The following is a 16,972-nucleotide window of genomic DNA, read 5'->3' as shown; positions in this document are numbered from 1 at the left end:
TTCGGTCCAGAAAGAAAAAAAAAAATCACTGTGGTTTCTCTCTCTTACCCCCACCCTCTATAATCGCCACTTGTAAGAAAGAGTTTCACCATGTTTCCCATAAAACCAAAAAAATGAGGATGCTGGGCAGACATTCTTTGTTTCTTTTATTCCCTGTCTCTCACCCACCCCCTCCCCAGCCCCTCTGCCCCAGGCAGGCCTGTCTGCCCACTGTCCCCACATACCCCTCATACAAGCTGGGCCCCAGCCAGGCCTTGCCTGGCCTTTCTCCTGGTCAGACTTCTTGTTCAGGAGGCCATCTCAGCACCACCTTGCTAAGTAACCCTCTGCTAGGGCAGGAGGCGGCCTGGGCCCTGAGTCTCCTGCCAGCCAGGGGAGCTCGCTGCTGGCCTCCTGGGCACCCTGATGAACCTGCCATCCCTTCCTCGAGAGTCCCTTCTCCCCGTGGTGCTCCTAACTCGTCACCACCATCACCTGGCTGCTACCCACTCCCCGGGGCCAGGAGCACAGCACAGTGTTACTCTGCCCCAGCCCCTTTGTAACTCGTCTGACGCCCCTTTGCGTGCGGGCACGCGGGCCAGCGCGCCTCAGCTGCTGCTCTAAGGGATTTCTTGTGTCTTCCGGTTGCTTCCTGGTCGCCAGTCTTCTCCCCGTGGTTTGTTCTCGTCCTGGCACCCAAGTGCTGTTGGCCGACCCGTTCCCTCCTTTCTACTCCCTTCAACAGGGCAGGGCAGGGTGACTAGCTTGTTAGTCAAAGCCCCTGGATTCTCTGAGTGGTCCTGCTGCTGACTCACCAGGGGAGCGCGGATAAGCCACTTCCCTTTCTTACCCCCAGCCACGCCAGCCTCCCCAGGCTCTCTGCACATCCTGAAACCACACGGCCAGACTGACCGTCATGGCCTTTGTACAAGGGGTGACTGCTTGCTTGTCTGGCTGTCCCTCGGGAGAGCCACAGGGGGTGCTGCTCGTTGTTCTGGGTTTGCCCCTAGCAGATTCTAGAATCCCAGGTGAAACCTGGGACAGGTGCAGGCTTTCCTTAGCCTATCGCCTTGTGGCTTGTGGAGACAGAATAACAGCAGCTTGGCTCAGCCTCTGCTGTTAGCTGTGCTTAGAGAGGGGGGCGGGAAAGTCAGGCAGTCTCTCCTACATTTCTAACCCACGGGCAAAAATGATCGGGCAGAGCACTCAAGGGCCATCTGAGAAGTGGTAGGTGAAGCTGGGCAAAGCTGTCAGGGTGACAAGGAAGGCTCCTGTCTGCTTATTGTAAGTCCCAGCCTCAGACCTGTACGTAGCCCACCCCGTTATCAAGCACTTGGCTGTTTGAAGTCTCTAAAACAACACCTGGCCAAGCCGATTAGGCTGGGCCCAGATGAAAGGCTAACAGAACTTGGTTTGGCTCCAGAGGGCCTTAGCATCTTCTGAGAATGCAGTTGGTGGGGGCATTTGTGTATAAGGCCTGCACCTGGGCCTGCCTCTTCCAGCCCTCTTGACTGAGATCCTTCTTCTGGGAAGGAATATCCAGGTAGGCACAGAGCACCAGTGTGCAGTCTGCAACCACAATCAGGAATCAGCAGAAACAGAGCCACCCATGTTTGGCTCAGAAACCAGATACCAGGCGCTGGACAGGAATCTGCCCTTGGGAAGCTGTTGCTTAACCCTCCAGTTCCTCAGCTCCCTGCCTCCTTGACAGAGGCCAAGCCCAAGAGGGATCCAGGGCGAGGCTGGTGCCAGCTCATTCAGGGTTAGAGTAGGCTGGGAGGCCCGGGCAGACCTGTGGGGTGCCAGGCACTGGGTGGCAGCCCAGGCGTAGGCAGGTTCCTGCAGCTCCCATTTCCCGTTTCCCGTGGAGAAGTGCAGGCTTCCATAAGGCTCTTGAGCGAAAGACTCCAGTTGTCGTTATCTTGGGTCTGATGTAGCTAGAACCACTGGGGATCCCTGGTGAAGACGGATCTGGATCCTGTTACAGGCCTAGCCTGGAAGCAAAGAGAGGTTTGGCAACAGTAGGATCTCCAATTAACACCGTTTCAAGGATGAGCCCAGCCTTATAGTGTAGAGTTGGGATCTGTGGCCTTTGACTCCAAATGGCCCCCTGACATCTTGAAGGGAAGGGTTGGTTCCATTATCAAAGAGAAAGAACGGGAGATGATTGTCTAGGAATATTTATTTTCCTTTAAAGTATGAAGGGAATTGGAAATGTCCCCAGGGGCCACCCACAGCGTTTGGATTGTCAGTCCTTTGAGTGGGCAGTACATCTAACCTCTGTTCTGCCCCGTGTTCTATTGGCACTTGACAGATGGGTGACCTCCTTCATAGTGGCCACCTTTGCAGGAGTACCCACGTGGCACAGGAGGGCTTCATAGCCTTCATTGGCTTTCCTCTCATTCCCAGTGGACAGCTGCAGAATTCTGGATGGGTCCCAGATAGATTAACTCAAAGTTGCAAACATTTCTTCCTTCTCCAGGAACCCAGACACAGCACAGGTGTGGGGGAATGTGAAGACAGTGGGCCTCAAGGGCTGGCCCCAGATGACGAGTCTCTGATGCCGGAAGTCCTAGCAAGTGCATTTCCTGCAGGACTGATACTGAGCTTATCTGTTTTCATGGTGAGTCCCACTCCCATACACACGGACACCCTGTCTCTACCCAGGTATGGAAGGCTGAGTGGCTATTCCTTTTAGCCCCTTTGGTTTCCTCTCACTCAGCTCCCAGTGCAGAAGCTCGGCGCTCAAGCTGCTCCTGGGCGTGGCAGGCAGCTTGGACATTTCCAGAAGATGGAAGTTGGCGGGTGGGGGGTGGGGGTGGGGGACAGGTGGTGGGGGCCGGAGCCGAAGAGCTGCAGCTTCTCAAATGAGTTAGAATGAGTCACCGCCCAGGCCTGTTTCTAGTTAAGCACAGGCCCTGCCCCGGTTTTGTAACCCTGGCAGGTGGAGGGCGAGGAGCCCGCCCTGATCTGCATACAATGGGGACAGGGCAGTCTAGCTTCTAGATCTGAGGACCCAGCCCCTGCCTGGCAGCCCAGAGGCTCCAGGTCCTTGCCCCACACTCCCATCCTGCTTCCCTGACCTCTGAGCCCTGCAAGTTCAGCTTCCCTCAGTCCAGACAGTCTAAGTTACCTGGCTTCAGCCAGCCACACATGGCCAGTCCCACCTTCAGGGCTGGGAAGGGCCTCTGTGGACGTCACATCCAGGTTGGGAGGAGAAACACCGAGAAGAGGTGAGTCAGGGGTGTCGCCATGTGCTCCTACAGCTGGAGGAGGCTTGTTCTCTGGCCAGGGCTGCTGCATTCCTTGGTGCCTGCTCAAGCCAGAGCCCCCAGTTTGCTGAGCAGGGTGGGGTAAAGTCACACCTGGGACCTCACTTATTAGCAAATGCAAAGGACGTATGAGATGAAATGTCCAGCCATCATAAGTGCATGAATTAATTTATTCATGCCTTTAGTGAGGCATTTTTCACTTCTTTCCAAATGAGTGAAAGATACAGGCTAGATTTGGATGGTATTTGATTAATGAAGGGCAGATTTGTTTTTGTTTGTTTAGGTAACTGTTTTTTCTGCAAAAATCTTTTACATTTTTTGATAATAGCAATCGATTTTAAACATATAACCAGAGTGCATTCCAAAATGCATATTAGAAACTGCAGGTACACAAGAAAAATAAAACTAAAAAGGAGTACACTGAAACTTAAAATGGGGTTTTTGCTATTGTTGTTTTGTTTTATCCTTTTTAGGGCTGCACCCGCGGCATGTGGAAATTCCCAGGGGAGAGGTTAAATTGGAGCTGCAGCTGCCAGCCTACATCACAGCCACAGCAACTGGGGTTCCGAGCTGCATCTGCAACCTATCCCGAGGCTTGCAGCCACTCCAGATCCTTAACCCACTGAGCAAGACCAGGGATTGAACCCACATCCTCATGGATAAGAGTTGGGTTAGTAATCCACTGAGCCACACCGAGAACTCCTAAAATGTTTTAATGAGAGGCAGATTTTGATAAAAACACTGTAAGGTCTTAAATGCCTCAGACGGTATTCAGAGTGGAGTCATTGGAATTTTATATTAAAAGGAGAACAAACACCATCTTCTCATTCCTAATGCTTTCTGGCTGATGTTAAGGGTTTGCCTACAGTCTCAGCAAACAGTGGACAGTCTCTGATGTGGCTGATGAGCGATTCTGAGAATGGGATGCTGGCTGAGGGGTGGGTCTTTTGTTGTTGGGCTCATCCTGGGCCTTCATCGAGGTGTGGCAGGGCCTCTGGCTGTCTACCCTATCTGTGTCCTGTGACAGGAAATAAGGGTATAAGGACGTGGGGACAGGGCAGCTGGGGGAGGGCTGTGGTGACCTGCCCTCTGATTTTAGGTTCAGGGGCCTCCCTCAGGGCAGCCTGTGTGAGACATGGACCCACAGCTCAGGACCCCACAGGGGCACCCAGCACAGTCACTTCCACCCCAGCCAGTGGCTAGCATCTCAGTCAGCTGTGTTCACTGACGGGTTCCGTGTGCAGGACACTGGGGAGTTGAGGGCCTGCCCACCATGGCTTGGGGCTGGTGTGAGTTGAAGGAAGGAATCGAGGCACAGAACTTCCAGAAACATGGAAGGGTTTGGCCCTCAGTGGGGGTGGTGTAGGGTGGGCTCTGAGAGGAGCTGGGGCTGAATGGGAACAAGAACTAAATTAGGACTCAGAAGGTGCAAGGGTATGCTGGGCATGGCTGGAAAGGGAGCAGAAAGACCACGTGCAGAGGTCACTTGCAGGCAGACAGGGCAGGGGGCGGGGAACAAGGTGGCCAAGGCAAGCAGCCTTCGGATGTTCTCTAAGGTCAGGTGAGGGGGTTGGCCTGGTCTCAGAGGGGAGCCAGGACAGAGTTTTGTAAGGAGGTGTGTTCAATGAGGCAGTGTTTATTGAGGCTTACCCTGTTCTGGGGATCATGGTGGGTCCTGGGAGTTCAGGCATGAACAAGACATGGTCCTTGCCCTTAGAGGTGTCCTAGTTTTGGGGGACATGACAGATAAGAAACAGATACTTTCAGTTAAACGTGCCCCGTGAGGTGGTAGAGCAGGGGTGCTGTGGGCCAGAGCTTAAGGACGTGGCTGGAAGCCTGTCATGTGGAGAGCGGGAGGCCAGGGATGGGAGGGTAGGCAGCAGCAAGAGCTTGTGCTTTTTCCTGAGGGCAGTGGAGGGAGGCACGGGAGCCAGGGTGGACCTGGGACGGGGCAGGGCAGGCGGGATGGGAGGAACAGAGGAGGCAGATGGACAGTGGGGGTGGAAAAGGAAGGGGTTGTTAGCTGGGGTAGAAGCGGCTGGCTACACTCAGGAACCACAGGGTAGGAGATGCTCAGAGGTCTCAAGGTCTACCTGGAAACTCTTGAACTTGGTGAGAGGCGATAGAAGCTGGTGCTGGGAAGGAACTAGAAGAGGAGATGGGCCCCCAGCTCTTGGGGTGGCGCGCCCTGGCTCTTCCTGGTGGAAAGGCAGTCGGTGCAGCCAGAGGCCTCTCTCTTTGAAATCAGTCTATTGATTCTTTGCGTTTACATAAAAAGAGAATGCAATTCCCCAAGCCTCCCAAAGATCCCTGCAGCTAACACTTTGGAAGTAGTTGTCAAGTCGTTTTTCCTGCCTTGCTGTAACCACACCTTGTTTGCTGTCAGTGCTGCAGTGAGCATCTGCTGTGTCTCTTTTTCTTTCTATTAAATTTATCCTGGTTCTTACAAATGTTCATGTTTTTACATATATTTCATGAAAAGGCCCACTTCCTTGCTTTTTTTCCTCCTTAATAGCAAACTTTGAAAACGTAGATAGCTTCTCTTTTTCCTCTTTCTCCTTCCTCTCCTGTTTTCCTTCCTTCCTTTCTTTTCCTAATACTTTCTAGCTTCTTCCAGCTTACCTTCATTTCAAGCCTCCTTTTCCCAAGGCAGGAAGGGACATCTCTTTCAAATCTGCCAGTATCTTTGTAAGACCTACAGCAGAGGATTTCTCAAAGCCAAACTCTGAGAAGTTCTGAGGTTCCTACTGGCCAGAGGGAAGATTTCTGGTCGCTGGTGGCAAGTCTCAGTGGCAAGGGCTGGGGCTGATGGCTGATAACTCCAAACCAGGGACAGCTGTCAGGATTGAAAGGAGAGGAAGGTGAGATAGCCAAGGCATGGAAAGCCATTTCCTGGATTTTTCAAGACCATAGAGTCTCAGAGAGGGGGGAATATGACATATTCTATTTTTAAAAAGTTTTATTGCAGTGTAGTTGATTTGCAGTGTGGTGTTAGTTTCAGGTATGTGGCAGAGTGATTCATTTCTACACATATATCTATTCTTTTTAGATTCTTTTCCATGATAGGTTATTATAAGATATTGAGTCTAGTTCCCTGTGTTCCACAGTAGGTCCTTGTTAGTGACATATTCTGTTTCAAGACAGACATGTTGTCTGTCAGCTATGCCATGGGCCCACACTTAGAAAGAGATGTTTTAATATTATATAGTGTTTACAGCAGTGTTTCATAAGAACTGGTTTGCCTTTGCTTTGCTCGGTCCCATTCACAGGTAGGTGTACACAGCCTCGCTCTCTCTCTCTCCCCTAACCCAGTGAAATTTCCAAAAGAACCTTTGTTCAGTCATCATGATCACAAGCTCTCTTTGTCCTGTGTGCCTTTCACTGACCCCAGCCCTTGTATGTTTCTCACCACACTGCCAGGAGGTACCTGCTGTCATCACTCACAGACAGGTTACCTCACCTGTCCAAGGTCACACCACCAGTGTGTGTCAGAGCCTGGACTTAAACCCAGGTCACCTGATCCAAACCCATCCTTTGCGCCAGAAGACCATTCTAACGATTTCTCTGTTACACATTTTTCACTTTGTAGTTTTTCAAATAGAGGCTAGGCTTCCAGTGGGATGTTATTACAGGAAAACATGTGATGTGCAAAGCTCTTTCAACTGGAACACAGATTATGTACTAAGACTCTAAATTTTTTGCCGTTCAAGTTGTGGGTGACTGCTTTTTCCGGCCAGGTGTGGAGCAACTTGGGAAAGCTCCTTGCCTTTTCCTGACCCATCCAGAGATCTGCTTAGAGCTTTGCCTGAGTAGGACAGTCTGGCCTCAGGGATGTCAAGGCCTTGGGTCCATCTCACATCATGACCCAGGGCCGCAGAGCCCAGGGCAGTGTGTCTCCTGTACCCAGAAGGCTGCCCAGCCCTCTGCGTCTGTCTCCATGTGTCAGTCACGCTCCCAGCCCCCGCACCGCTGTTCCTATCTCTTCATTGACCGGCAGATGAAGGTGTATATAGAACAGGGAACTTTGTTGGGAAGAAGAAGTCACCTGTGTTGATTCCTAAAGATCCCTCTGTGTGCCTCCCTCCTGTGAGACCCTGGAAGGACTTTCATGTGGTGTCACAGCCCTGCCTGAAGTCCACCCCCACCACCAGCTCCACCACCCCGCACCATCCTGCCGCTGGCCACACGCTTCCTGCCCCAAATACCAAGGTTTTCATTTGACCATGATATAACGAGCTGCATAAAATTAAAAACAGGCAAATACCCTCTTATTTACAGTCACTCTATTTTTTGAAGTCATCACGAAAACCTGTCCTTAACAATGTCAAGCTCCAGATCGCCCAGGAGTCACTCCAGGCACCAAGCACAACATAAATCAGCTCGCAGTCCCAGAGCTCGCTTGCCCTCACGCTGTCCCCAGCCCAGATGGGTTTTTCCATCACATGCTTTTTCTGCAACAGGGTGCTGGGGCAGAGGAAAGGCTCACTTCCCTTTCCCCAAATTGGTATATTTACCAATACCTCCAAGTAAGCAACCAGGCTTCAGAGGAATGCTTGTTTGCAGTAGCAGGAGCCAGGCGCTGGGATTCAGACTCCTGAGTGCCCTTGGCCCTGAGCTTGGGCTGTGGCCGAGGCTCAGTGTGTGAATACACTAACAGATCCTTCCTGCCCCACTCTCATATCCCCGTCTGGGTGGACAACCCTGGCTCTTATGGGCTGAATCGTGCACACCCCATCATTCACCTTGAAGTCCTAATCCCCAGCACCTCAGACTGTGACTGTGCTTGGAGATGGGGCCTTTAAGGAGGTGATTAAGGCTAAATGAGGTCTTAAGGGTAGGGATCTCATAAGATAAGAAGAGGAAGAGAGAGACACCAGGAGCGTATAGGACTGGAGGAAAAGCCACATGAGGTCACAGCGAGACGGCGGCCATCTGCAAGCTGAGGTGAGAGGCCTTGGGAGAAATCAAACCTGCTGATACCCTGATCTTGGAATTTTAACCTGTTTTTTGAAAATACAATTCATTTCATAATTTGGGTACTTACTAGTTTTTTTTTTTTTTCTTAAATATATACCACAATCCATATCTCAGGAGATTATGGATAACAAACCTCAGTATGATTTCCTAACATGTTTCAGATTGGTTTTTTTTTGTTGTTGTTGTTCTAAATTACCTATCCCTACAGTCACTCTTTTGTACTTGTTGAGTATAGATTTAATTATTGTCATATGCAGTGGGTCTCTGCTTTTTATCAAGTTTTATTCAAGGAAAGTTTATGACAAAGTGAATTGCCTTGAAATAGATTATATTTTACCATAGGAACAGCGATGTAATTAAAAGTTTTATTCTTGATTTAACATCACATGAATTCTAGATATGACCATAATATGTCAGAAAAGTAAAAACACAGCTGTTTTAAACCTTTTTAGTTGATTGCAAGAGTCAAAATAATGCCCAAGCCCTTTAAAGTGGGGTTAAGTAGACTATATATGTTTTGTAATAAAAAGGGCTGTGTGTGTATAAAATGTAAAAATTCAGGGAGTTCCCACTGAGGCTCAGCCAGTTAAGAATGTGACTAATAGCCATGAAGATGTGGGTTCGATTCCTGGCCCCACTCAGTGGGTTAAGTAGCCAGTGTTGCTGCACACTATAGTGTAGGTCTCAAATGCGACATAGATCCACTGTTGCTCTGGCTGTGGTGTAGGCCTCAGCCGCAGCTCTAATTCAACCCCTAACCTGGGAACTGCCATACGCCGCAGATGTGGCCCTAAAAAGATCAAGTAAATAAATAAAAATAAAATAATAAAAATTCCCTGTTTTTTCACCTTTTCCTTGACAGTCCAGTTTACACACTGGCATAAATTAATTTTAATAATGGATACTCCAAGTTGACAGGCCTTTACGAGTAACCCTTCTCTTATAGGAATGGGTTGAAATCCTTGAGTGGAAGTTGCCCACTGGGAGCCTCCGCCACCTCCGACTTCCCTCTCCTCCCCTTCCCAGCCTTAGCTCACTGTTCAGCCTGCTGGTCAGGAGCCCCCCTGGGTCCTTCACAAACACTCCCCTCCCTCCGCCCCATCTTCCTGCTTCAGTGCCTTGTTCTCTGCCTGCTCAACCCTTGCCCATCTCTCCACCCACATAAACCCCTTTCCTCCTTAGGGGCTCTGCCCCAGTTCCTGTGCCTCCCAGACCCACACAGCAAGCCCCTACTGAGCCTGAGTACCCATATAGGACTCCAGAGGGCAGCTGGCAGGCCATCTTGCACCTCACTGGGGCATCACTCTGCTGTTGCTGCTGTGTTGTGCCACCCTGGCTGGATAGTCTGCTCCCTTCACCACTGTGCATCAGTAAAGGAGAGACACCAGCTTTTGCTGAGGGCCTACTATGTGCCAGGCACCATGGCTGGCATTCTTACATATGTCCCCTCATTGAATCCCTACAACCATGTTATGTGGCAGAAATTAGTATTTCCATTAACAACAGACAATTACAGAGGCTAAATAACTTCTTCAACTAACTCAGCTAAGAAGGGATGGGACCAGAATTTAAACACAGAAAGTGCACAGGAAGGATCTAAGACTAGAAATCGGGAGATCTCCAGTTCAATTAACCTCTCTGAATCTCATTTTTTTCCCATTAACAAAGAGGGCTAACAACACCCACCTCTTGGAAATGTGTGAATTAACAGGAGACATACTTTTTTTTAATCAACTGTGGTGACTATGGCTCCTGATGCTTAGTGCACTCTGAGGCTCAGTAAATAGGCGTTCCTAGATTGAATTCTATTTCTTCTCATACAAATTGCAGAATCTCTTAGTCTCGCCTGCCGTGCCTGCTGTCTCCTGTTCTGAGTTGGTTACAGTTATATTCACATTTTCAATTTGGAAAAAGAAAATCATGCCGTGATGGGCTGAGAAGCATTTCCCGGTCCAGAGGATCAGACAGTCAACACGGACCTGCACACATTTGCAAACATTACTCAATGTCCTCGGGAGAATTCCTCCCAGTATTTTGTAATCGGCGTTGAAGAGTCCTAACGAACTCCCCTGTGTCCTGTCTGTTGGTTTCCACTCCTTGAACGATAACAGTGGTTCACCCTCATGGTTGGGTTTTGCACTTATTAGGGCTCACTTAAATGGACTGAGAACCCTTGATAGGAGTGATTTTCTCTGCAGGCCAAGCTACCTAAGAAAGGCAGTATTAGTCACATGCAGAGTAATTTTTTTGTTTCTTTTTAAAAATCTATTTTATTGAAGTATAGTTGATTTACAACCATGTGTTAATTTCTGCTGTACAGAAAAGTGACTCAGTTTTATATATATATGATCTATGCCAGGAGATTGGAGCGAGTTCCCTGTGCTGTACGGTAGGACCTCATTGCTTATCCATTCTAAATGTAATAGTTTGCATTTACTAACCCCAAACTCTCAGTCCATCCCTCTCCCTCCCCTTAAACCCCTCCGCCTTGGCAACCACAAGTCTATTCTCTTGTCTGTGAGTCTCTCTGCAAAGTCATTTATTTTTGCTAAGAGTTCTGTTGTTCCTTTTCACGATAGCGGTAACTGAGTTTTGGCTTCTGACTTATCTTTCCGCACCTTCTGAATATTTGTGCACTATACTCAGCATCTTTTTTGGGGTGAGGTTCTGTTATTTACTTGGGGCTTCAGGTTTCCTTCTTGGTACTTGTCATTCCTTTTGTGACTACCCAGCTTAGCTCCTTGCAAACGCATTTTCTCTATTCTCATCACAGTATGATTTTGACCCTCAGCCTTCCTATTTAACCTTTCAGAAATTTCCTGAAGCAGACTCTTCTCGCCCTGCTGTAATTAGAGTTCCTGTCTCAGAACTTGCCTCATCTATAATTTCTCTCCTGCTTGTAGATTTCCTTTCATTTAAATAAGTAAAAGCAGTAACTTTTTACATTTTGTTTTACTTATGTATTATTTTTCGTCTTTTGTCTTTTTAGGGCCGCTCCCGCGGCATATAGAGGTTCCCAGGCTAGGGGTCAAATTGGAGCTGTAGCTGTCGGCCTACACCACAGCCACAGCAATGCCAGATCTGAGCTGTGTCTGCAACCACACTACAGCTCACAGCACGCTGGATCCTTAACCCACTGAGCAAGACCAGGGATCAAACCTGTGTCCTCACGGATACTAGTTGGGTTCATTAATCACCGAGCCACGACAGGAAAGCCTACATTTCTTTCTTTCTTTCTTTCTTTTCTTTTCTTTTCTTTTTTTTTTTTTTTTTTTTTTTTTGTCTTTTTGCCTTTTCTAAGGCCACTTCAGTGACATATGGAGGCTCCCAGGCTAGGGGTCAAATCAGAGCTGCAGCCGCCAGCCTATGCCAGAGCCACAGCAACGTGGGATCCGAGCCACGTCTGCAGCCTACAGCACAGCTCACAGCAACGCTGGATCCTTAACCCGCTGAGCAAGGCCAGGGACCAAACCTGAAACCTCATGATTCCTAGTCAGATTCGTTAAGCACTGCGCCACGACGGGAACTCCAAGGAACTCCTACATTTCTTAATTGTAGTTTTAATAGCTTGGATTTTTCTGGTAGGAAACTTGCTTACCCTTTGTATTTCCTTTTCCACCACAACTAGCTATACAAAATCATACTTTTTTGGCCACACCTTCAGCCCTGCAGAAGTGCCCATGCCAGGGGTCTAACCCACAGCAGTGACCTGAGCCTAATCCTTAACCCACTGAGCCACCAGGGAACTCCAAAATCATACTTATTTTTAAGATGAAACAGTCCACAAAAATAGGCCCCAGTAGCACTTTTGTGCTTAAAGTTAATAACTTCTAGATATAAATTTTGTTTTCTATCCTGCATTCTTGATCTATAAGATTGCTCAGTGATCAAAACAGAAAACTTATCCAAACAAATCCATTCTGTAGTATCTATAATATGAGATCTTTTCCTCTTCTTTTCCAATATATAAGCCTTTTTCACTCTGCCTAGTTCAGCTATTCATAAATATGAATCAGTCCCATTGATTTATCAATTCCATTTTACATCTGTTAATAGGCACGTCTCTGGATAGGCATCAAATGGTTAATCCACTTTAACTAGTTTCATCAATTCTCTTCTGAAGAACGTTTGCTTTAGCAAAGTCAAAGGGAATGTATTTCTTCCTTTTTTTCTTAGGGCCTCATCTTTGGCATATGGGAGTGCTGGGCTAGGGGTTGAAGTGAAGCTACAGCTGCTGGCCTACGCCACAGCCATGGTAACCCTGAATCCAAGCCACATCTGTGACCTGTGCCACAGCTTGAGAGCATAACCCACTGAGCAAGGCCAGGGATTAAACCTGCATCTTCATGGTTACTAGTCGGGTTTGTAACCTGCTGAGCCACAATGGGCACTCCCCATATTTGCCTTTAAAAAGCTATCTTAGGTTCATTAGTTCCAGAATCATGGATATGATCCTAGTTATAGGAGCTCTGAGAATAGAAACCTGTACTTATCAGACTCAGAGAAATAAAAGCTTGCAGAGTAAGTATAGGAGTAGCAGGCATCCTGGGAAAGCCAACCCACCTGGAGACTGACGACAGGTGAGCTGAGGAAGTGGCCCATCTACCTGGGCAGGTGCCAGGCATCACTGATCCTGGGGAGCTCCCTTGTGTTGCATGGGCATCCAGGGTGGTTTTGCAGGCCCCCCGATACAGACACATGTCACGGGCATGTGCTTCAGCCTCTGGGAGCTCCCACCCAGGCGTCCTGGCTCACCTGACACTGTCCCACTAATTCCCAAGCAGGTGTTAGAGACAGACCCCCATGCGAGCTGGGACAGCACCCTCCTGTGCCTTCACTAGTTCCGGGCAGACCACCTGCAGTGCTGAGCATAGCCCACAGATCTGCCAAACTTTTCATCTTAATATTGGTACTTTAATTAAAGGATCCCAGAAAGCCAATTCCTGAAGGAGGCTGGTATGGGGCCAGGCCCTCATGTAACATACCTACTTGCCATAAACAAGAGAACCAGAGAAAGGTTTTCTACTGGATTGAAATTGCTCCCCTCTTTTCCTGCATCTTGGACATCAGCCTTGAAACAGTTGGCTAGAAGGATGACACCATCCCGAGTTAATTGTACTTACACGCTCTCCCCCTTTCTGTTCTCCCCCTCCTTACTCCAGCTTGACCTCCACATCTTGGAAGGGAGGAGAGTTTGTTCTCAGCAACCTCCTCCTGTGCAGAGCGCTAGGCTCTCCCAGTAGTAGCAGCCTTGGCCGATGCTGAAGCTTTGGGGAACCTGGAAAGGGGTGGATGACAGCAAAGGAGAAGGTCCTTGATACCCTTCTTATCCTTGCACTGCTCTTCCCACGCCCTCACTGCTTTGTCAGAGGGGCTGTTATCTTGTAGGTTTGCGTCACTGTCTTCATCTCGCTCCAGAGCACCATTGGGGAAATTGGGAGGAATTTCCATTAAAAATGAGATAGAGTTGATTTTGAAAAGAGAAGAGCCTACCCTCTCTCATTTCCTGACACTGAGTCAAGTGACTTCCAGTAAAGGTAGGAAGATGATTGACATTCGTCTCCTTCTCTCTTTCTGCTCTGGTTCAGTGACCCCAAAACTGTATCAGTCAGAAAAACAGGGCCTCTCACCCTCTAGGAGTGGGTTTCGTTTCTATGAGGAGCTTCCATGTTAACCTTCCAGCTCTGTGTCTTCCTAGCTCTCTCCCTGATGTTGAGACATTTCTGTTACCAGATAAACAGATGGAGGCTGATGGTAACAGAGGACTCTGGGTGGGGTCCAGGAAGGAAGCCACCTGATAGCAGTGCTAGGGGTGTCATTCTCATGTACTCCATGGGGTCACCAAGCTGGAGAGGCAGAGGAGCCACATTGTACATCTGAGCTGTGTTGGGTGGATGCTTGCTAGACCCTGAGATCTAGGACAGGAGACAGGACAGCTTGGCTAGTCTACTCTTCACCTGAAGGCATGAGAAATGTGTTCAACCTCCTTAACCTTATTTCTGTTTTGCCACCTGATCTGTTAAGAAGTGAGTTGAAAGTTTTAAAATTTCCTATTGCTTTTTTCCTGTCAATTAATACTTCTACTTTAAGCGAGTTTTATTTTATATATGTAATGGCTATGTTACTTAGGACTTAGAATGTATGCCTGTTAACTGTTGCATCCTGGAAGATGATGTTCTTCATCAAAATATCACCTTCTGGAGTTCCCATCGTGGCGCAGTGGTTAACGAATCCGACTAGGAACCATGAGGTTTCGGGTTCGATCCCTGGCCTTGCTCAGTGGGTTAAGGATGTGGCGTTGCCATGAGCTGTGGTCAAAAATGCGGGTGCTGTGGCTCTGGCGTAGGCTGGCAGCAACAGCTCCAATTAGACCCCTAGCCTGGGAACCTCCATATGCTGTGGGTGCGGCCCTAGAAAAGGCAGAAAGACAAAACAAAACAAAACAAAACAAATCACCTTCTGTGGCCCAGGAATTCTTCCAGCCTTGAATTTTAATTTGGCTGATATTAATTTTGTGATATTTATTTTCTAAATAAATAATTGCCAAACACAGCAAAATGTATAAAGCTTCCCGAATCAATTTATAAATTTATGTAATCTTATTACCAAACCTGGGGAACCTAGAACAAAAAAAGCAACTACACACCCATCTCATTTATAAATATACAGATTTAAAAGACTAAAATGTTTCAACAAATGAAATCTAGTAATATGTTAGAAGAATAACATATCACACTGAAAAGATTTTACTCCAGGAATGCAGGGATGGTTCAGTATGAAGATCTAATAATACAGTTTATCACACAGACAGATTTGAAAAAAAGCTAATCTCAACAGATATTTAAATGGCATTTGGTAAAATTCAACATTCATTCCCAGTAAAACCAATTAATAAACACATACTAACATCACAGCTCACAATAAAATAGTAAAGATATTACTGTTAGAGTAAAAAAGCCAGTAAGTATGTTTATTACCATAGCCATTTTAAATGTTTTCCTAGAAATTTCCATTATAAGGTGCTCTGAGAAAATAATAAATAAAAATAACTTCTCTTCTGGGAAATTATGGTAAAGATATAATCAAACTTGTTGACAAAGATACAAGTATAGAGTGCATACTGTGACTTTATTAATATACCAAAATAAATCTTAAAAATTTAGGATTTATAAATCAGGCAACAAGGGACTTGCCTGATAAAGTATGACACATCTATACTTGGGAATTACATGAAGACTTTCTAAAATCATGATTTGCAAGAATGGCAGGGAAATGCTTGCTCTATAATACTAATAAAAAAGCATGGTCTAAAAATTAGATATATAATTTTATTTTATATCTATTTTATTAAATGAAACATTAATATTTAATATTATTTGTATTTAATATTGTATTTATAATAAATTTATTTAATATTCAATAATAATTCAATAAAATATAATTAAATGTATTATATTTATTTTACATTAAATATTAAATATTATTAATATTAAATATTATTTAATATATAAATTTATTAAATTTATATATAGAATAAAATCCAAGTTTTGAAGTGAAAGAAAATAGACACAGAAAATAATGGGAGGATATACACTTAAAATTAATAAACTTTTTTTGATATGGTAGAATATGAGTAGATTTTGTTTCTTTATATTTTTGTGTACTTTCTTTTTTTTGACAATAGCCTATATTTTACTTTCTAATGATAAAAGTAAAGACTTTTTGAAGTATTGGGTAAGACATTAAAAGAAATGTGCTTTAAAATTATAAACATGTGCAAATAAAAAATTACACTTGATTATTCTACTAAATCAGGACTAAACTGGAATTTAAATCAGAGAGTCTAAAAGGCAAAGAATAACAATGGTGAACTGCAAGAAAAATATCTCAAATTATTTGCAAGTCAGAGGTCAGTGTTCCCTTCTGCCTCTGCTTCGGGAAGAGTGCCCAAAGTCTTTAGGGGAGGCAGCATTTCATGCCCTGTCCTCTTCCCGTTCCCACCCTGAATAGCTTTTTTCCCAAAAAAGAATAAAGAATACTCAATGAAAACTATTAAAATGCTTGGCAAAACTACACAGGCAGACACAGAGGCCAATTAAATATAAATAGTTCATACCAAAACTATCTTTTTGACCCAGCCACTAATATCTACCCGGCCCCAGATTTAACTGTTTGGATGAAAATGACAAAGAGGACAAAAGCCTGCCAGCCAGCCACAGCGGAGCACCCATTAGAAGTGTTCACATTTGTCTGAAGATTGTGTGTGCAGTATGTTTCCCTAAGACACGGGAGGGATGCGGATATCTGACTACCTCCCTAAACCTGGGAAGGTGACTTTTTCCTTTCAAATGTAATCTTTCCATCACCTACTGTTACTTTTTTGGGGTCTCAAACAGAGGGCCCATTCCCTTTGGATTTTGAAGCTATCAATACTTTTTCTTTTTTTTTTTTTTTTTTCTTTTAAGGCGTAGCTGCTTTAGACCTTAAAAACGAATACAATAATAACCATTGTGAAAAAAAACAGCTTTGATTTTTGGAGGACAATTGCTATGGGGTGGTGTGTTTCCAAGGGCTTAAGTCCGGTCCTGGCCCTGACACTTGGTGTGTAAGACTTGCTATGTTCCTTCATTGCCTTGGCTATCAGTTTCTCCATCTGTAAATGCAGGATGGTGGTACCTGCTATATTGTGTGGTTGCTGTGAGGGTTAAATGAGATAATGCTGTGTAACCTCTTAGACTCTATGC

At 46.2% G+C, this 16,972-nt stretch overlaps 1 protein-coding gene across 11 annotated transcripts in view; it reads left to right on the top strand.

The window, feature by feature from the left end:
• LOC102158473 (uncharacterized) overlaps positions 1–16,972 on the top strand; it is a 156,204-nt gene that overhangs the window by 43,063 nt on the left and 96,169 nt on the right. For all 11 annotated transcript variants that reach the window (XR_014827910.1, XR_014827909.1, XR_014827908.1 and 8 more), the window contains exon 5: positions 2,462–2,602. The gene's annotated coding sequence lies outside the window, so the exon portion shown is untranslated. The remainder of the gene's footprint in view (positions 1–2,461; positions 2,603–16,972) is intronic.

This window comes from Sus scrofa, chromosome 14, assembly GCF_054392235.1.
Source record: "Sus scrofa isolate SSC_HxYL_T2T_F1_AM1 chromosome 14, Sscrofa_HxYL_maternal_Yorkshire_Landrace_v2.0, whole genome shotgun sequence".
Lineage (NCBI taxonomy): Eukaryota > Metazoa > Chordata > Mammalia > Artiodactyla > Suidae > Sus > Sus scrofa.
This window is presented reverse-complemented; position numbering and strand designations above follow the sequence as displayed.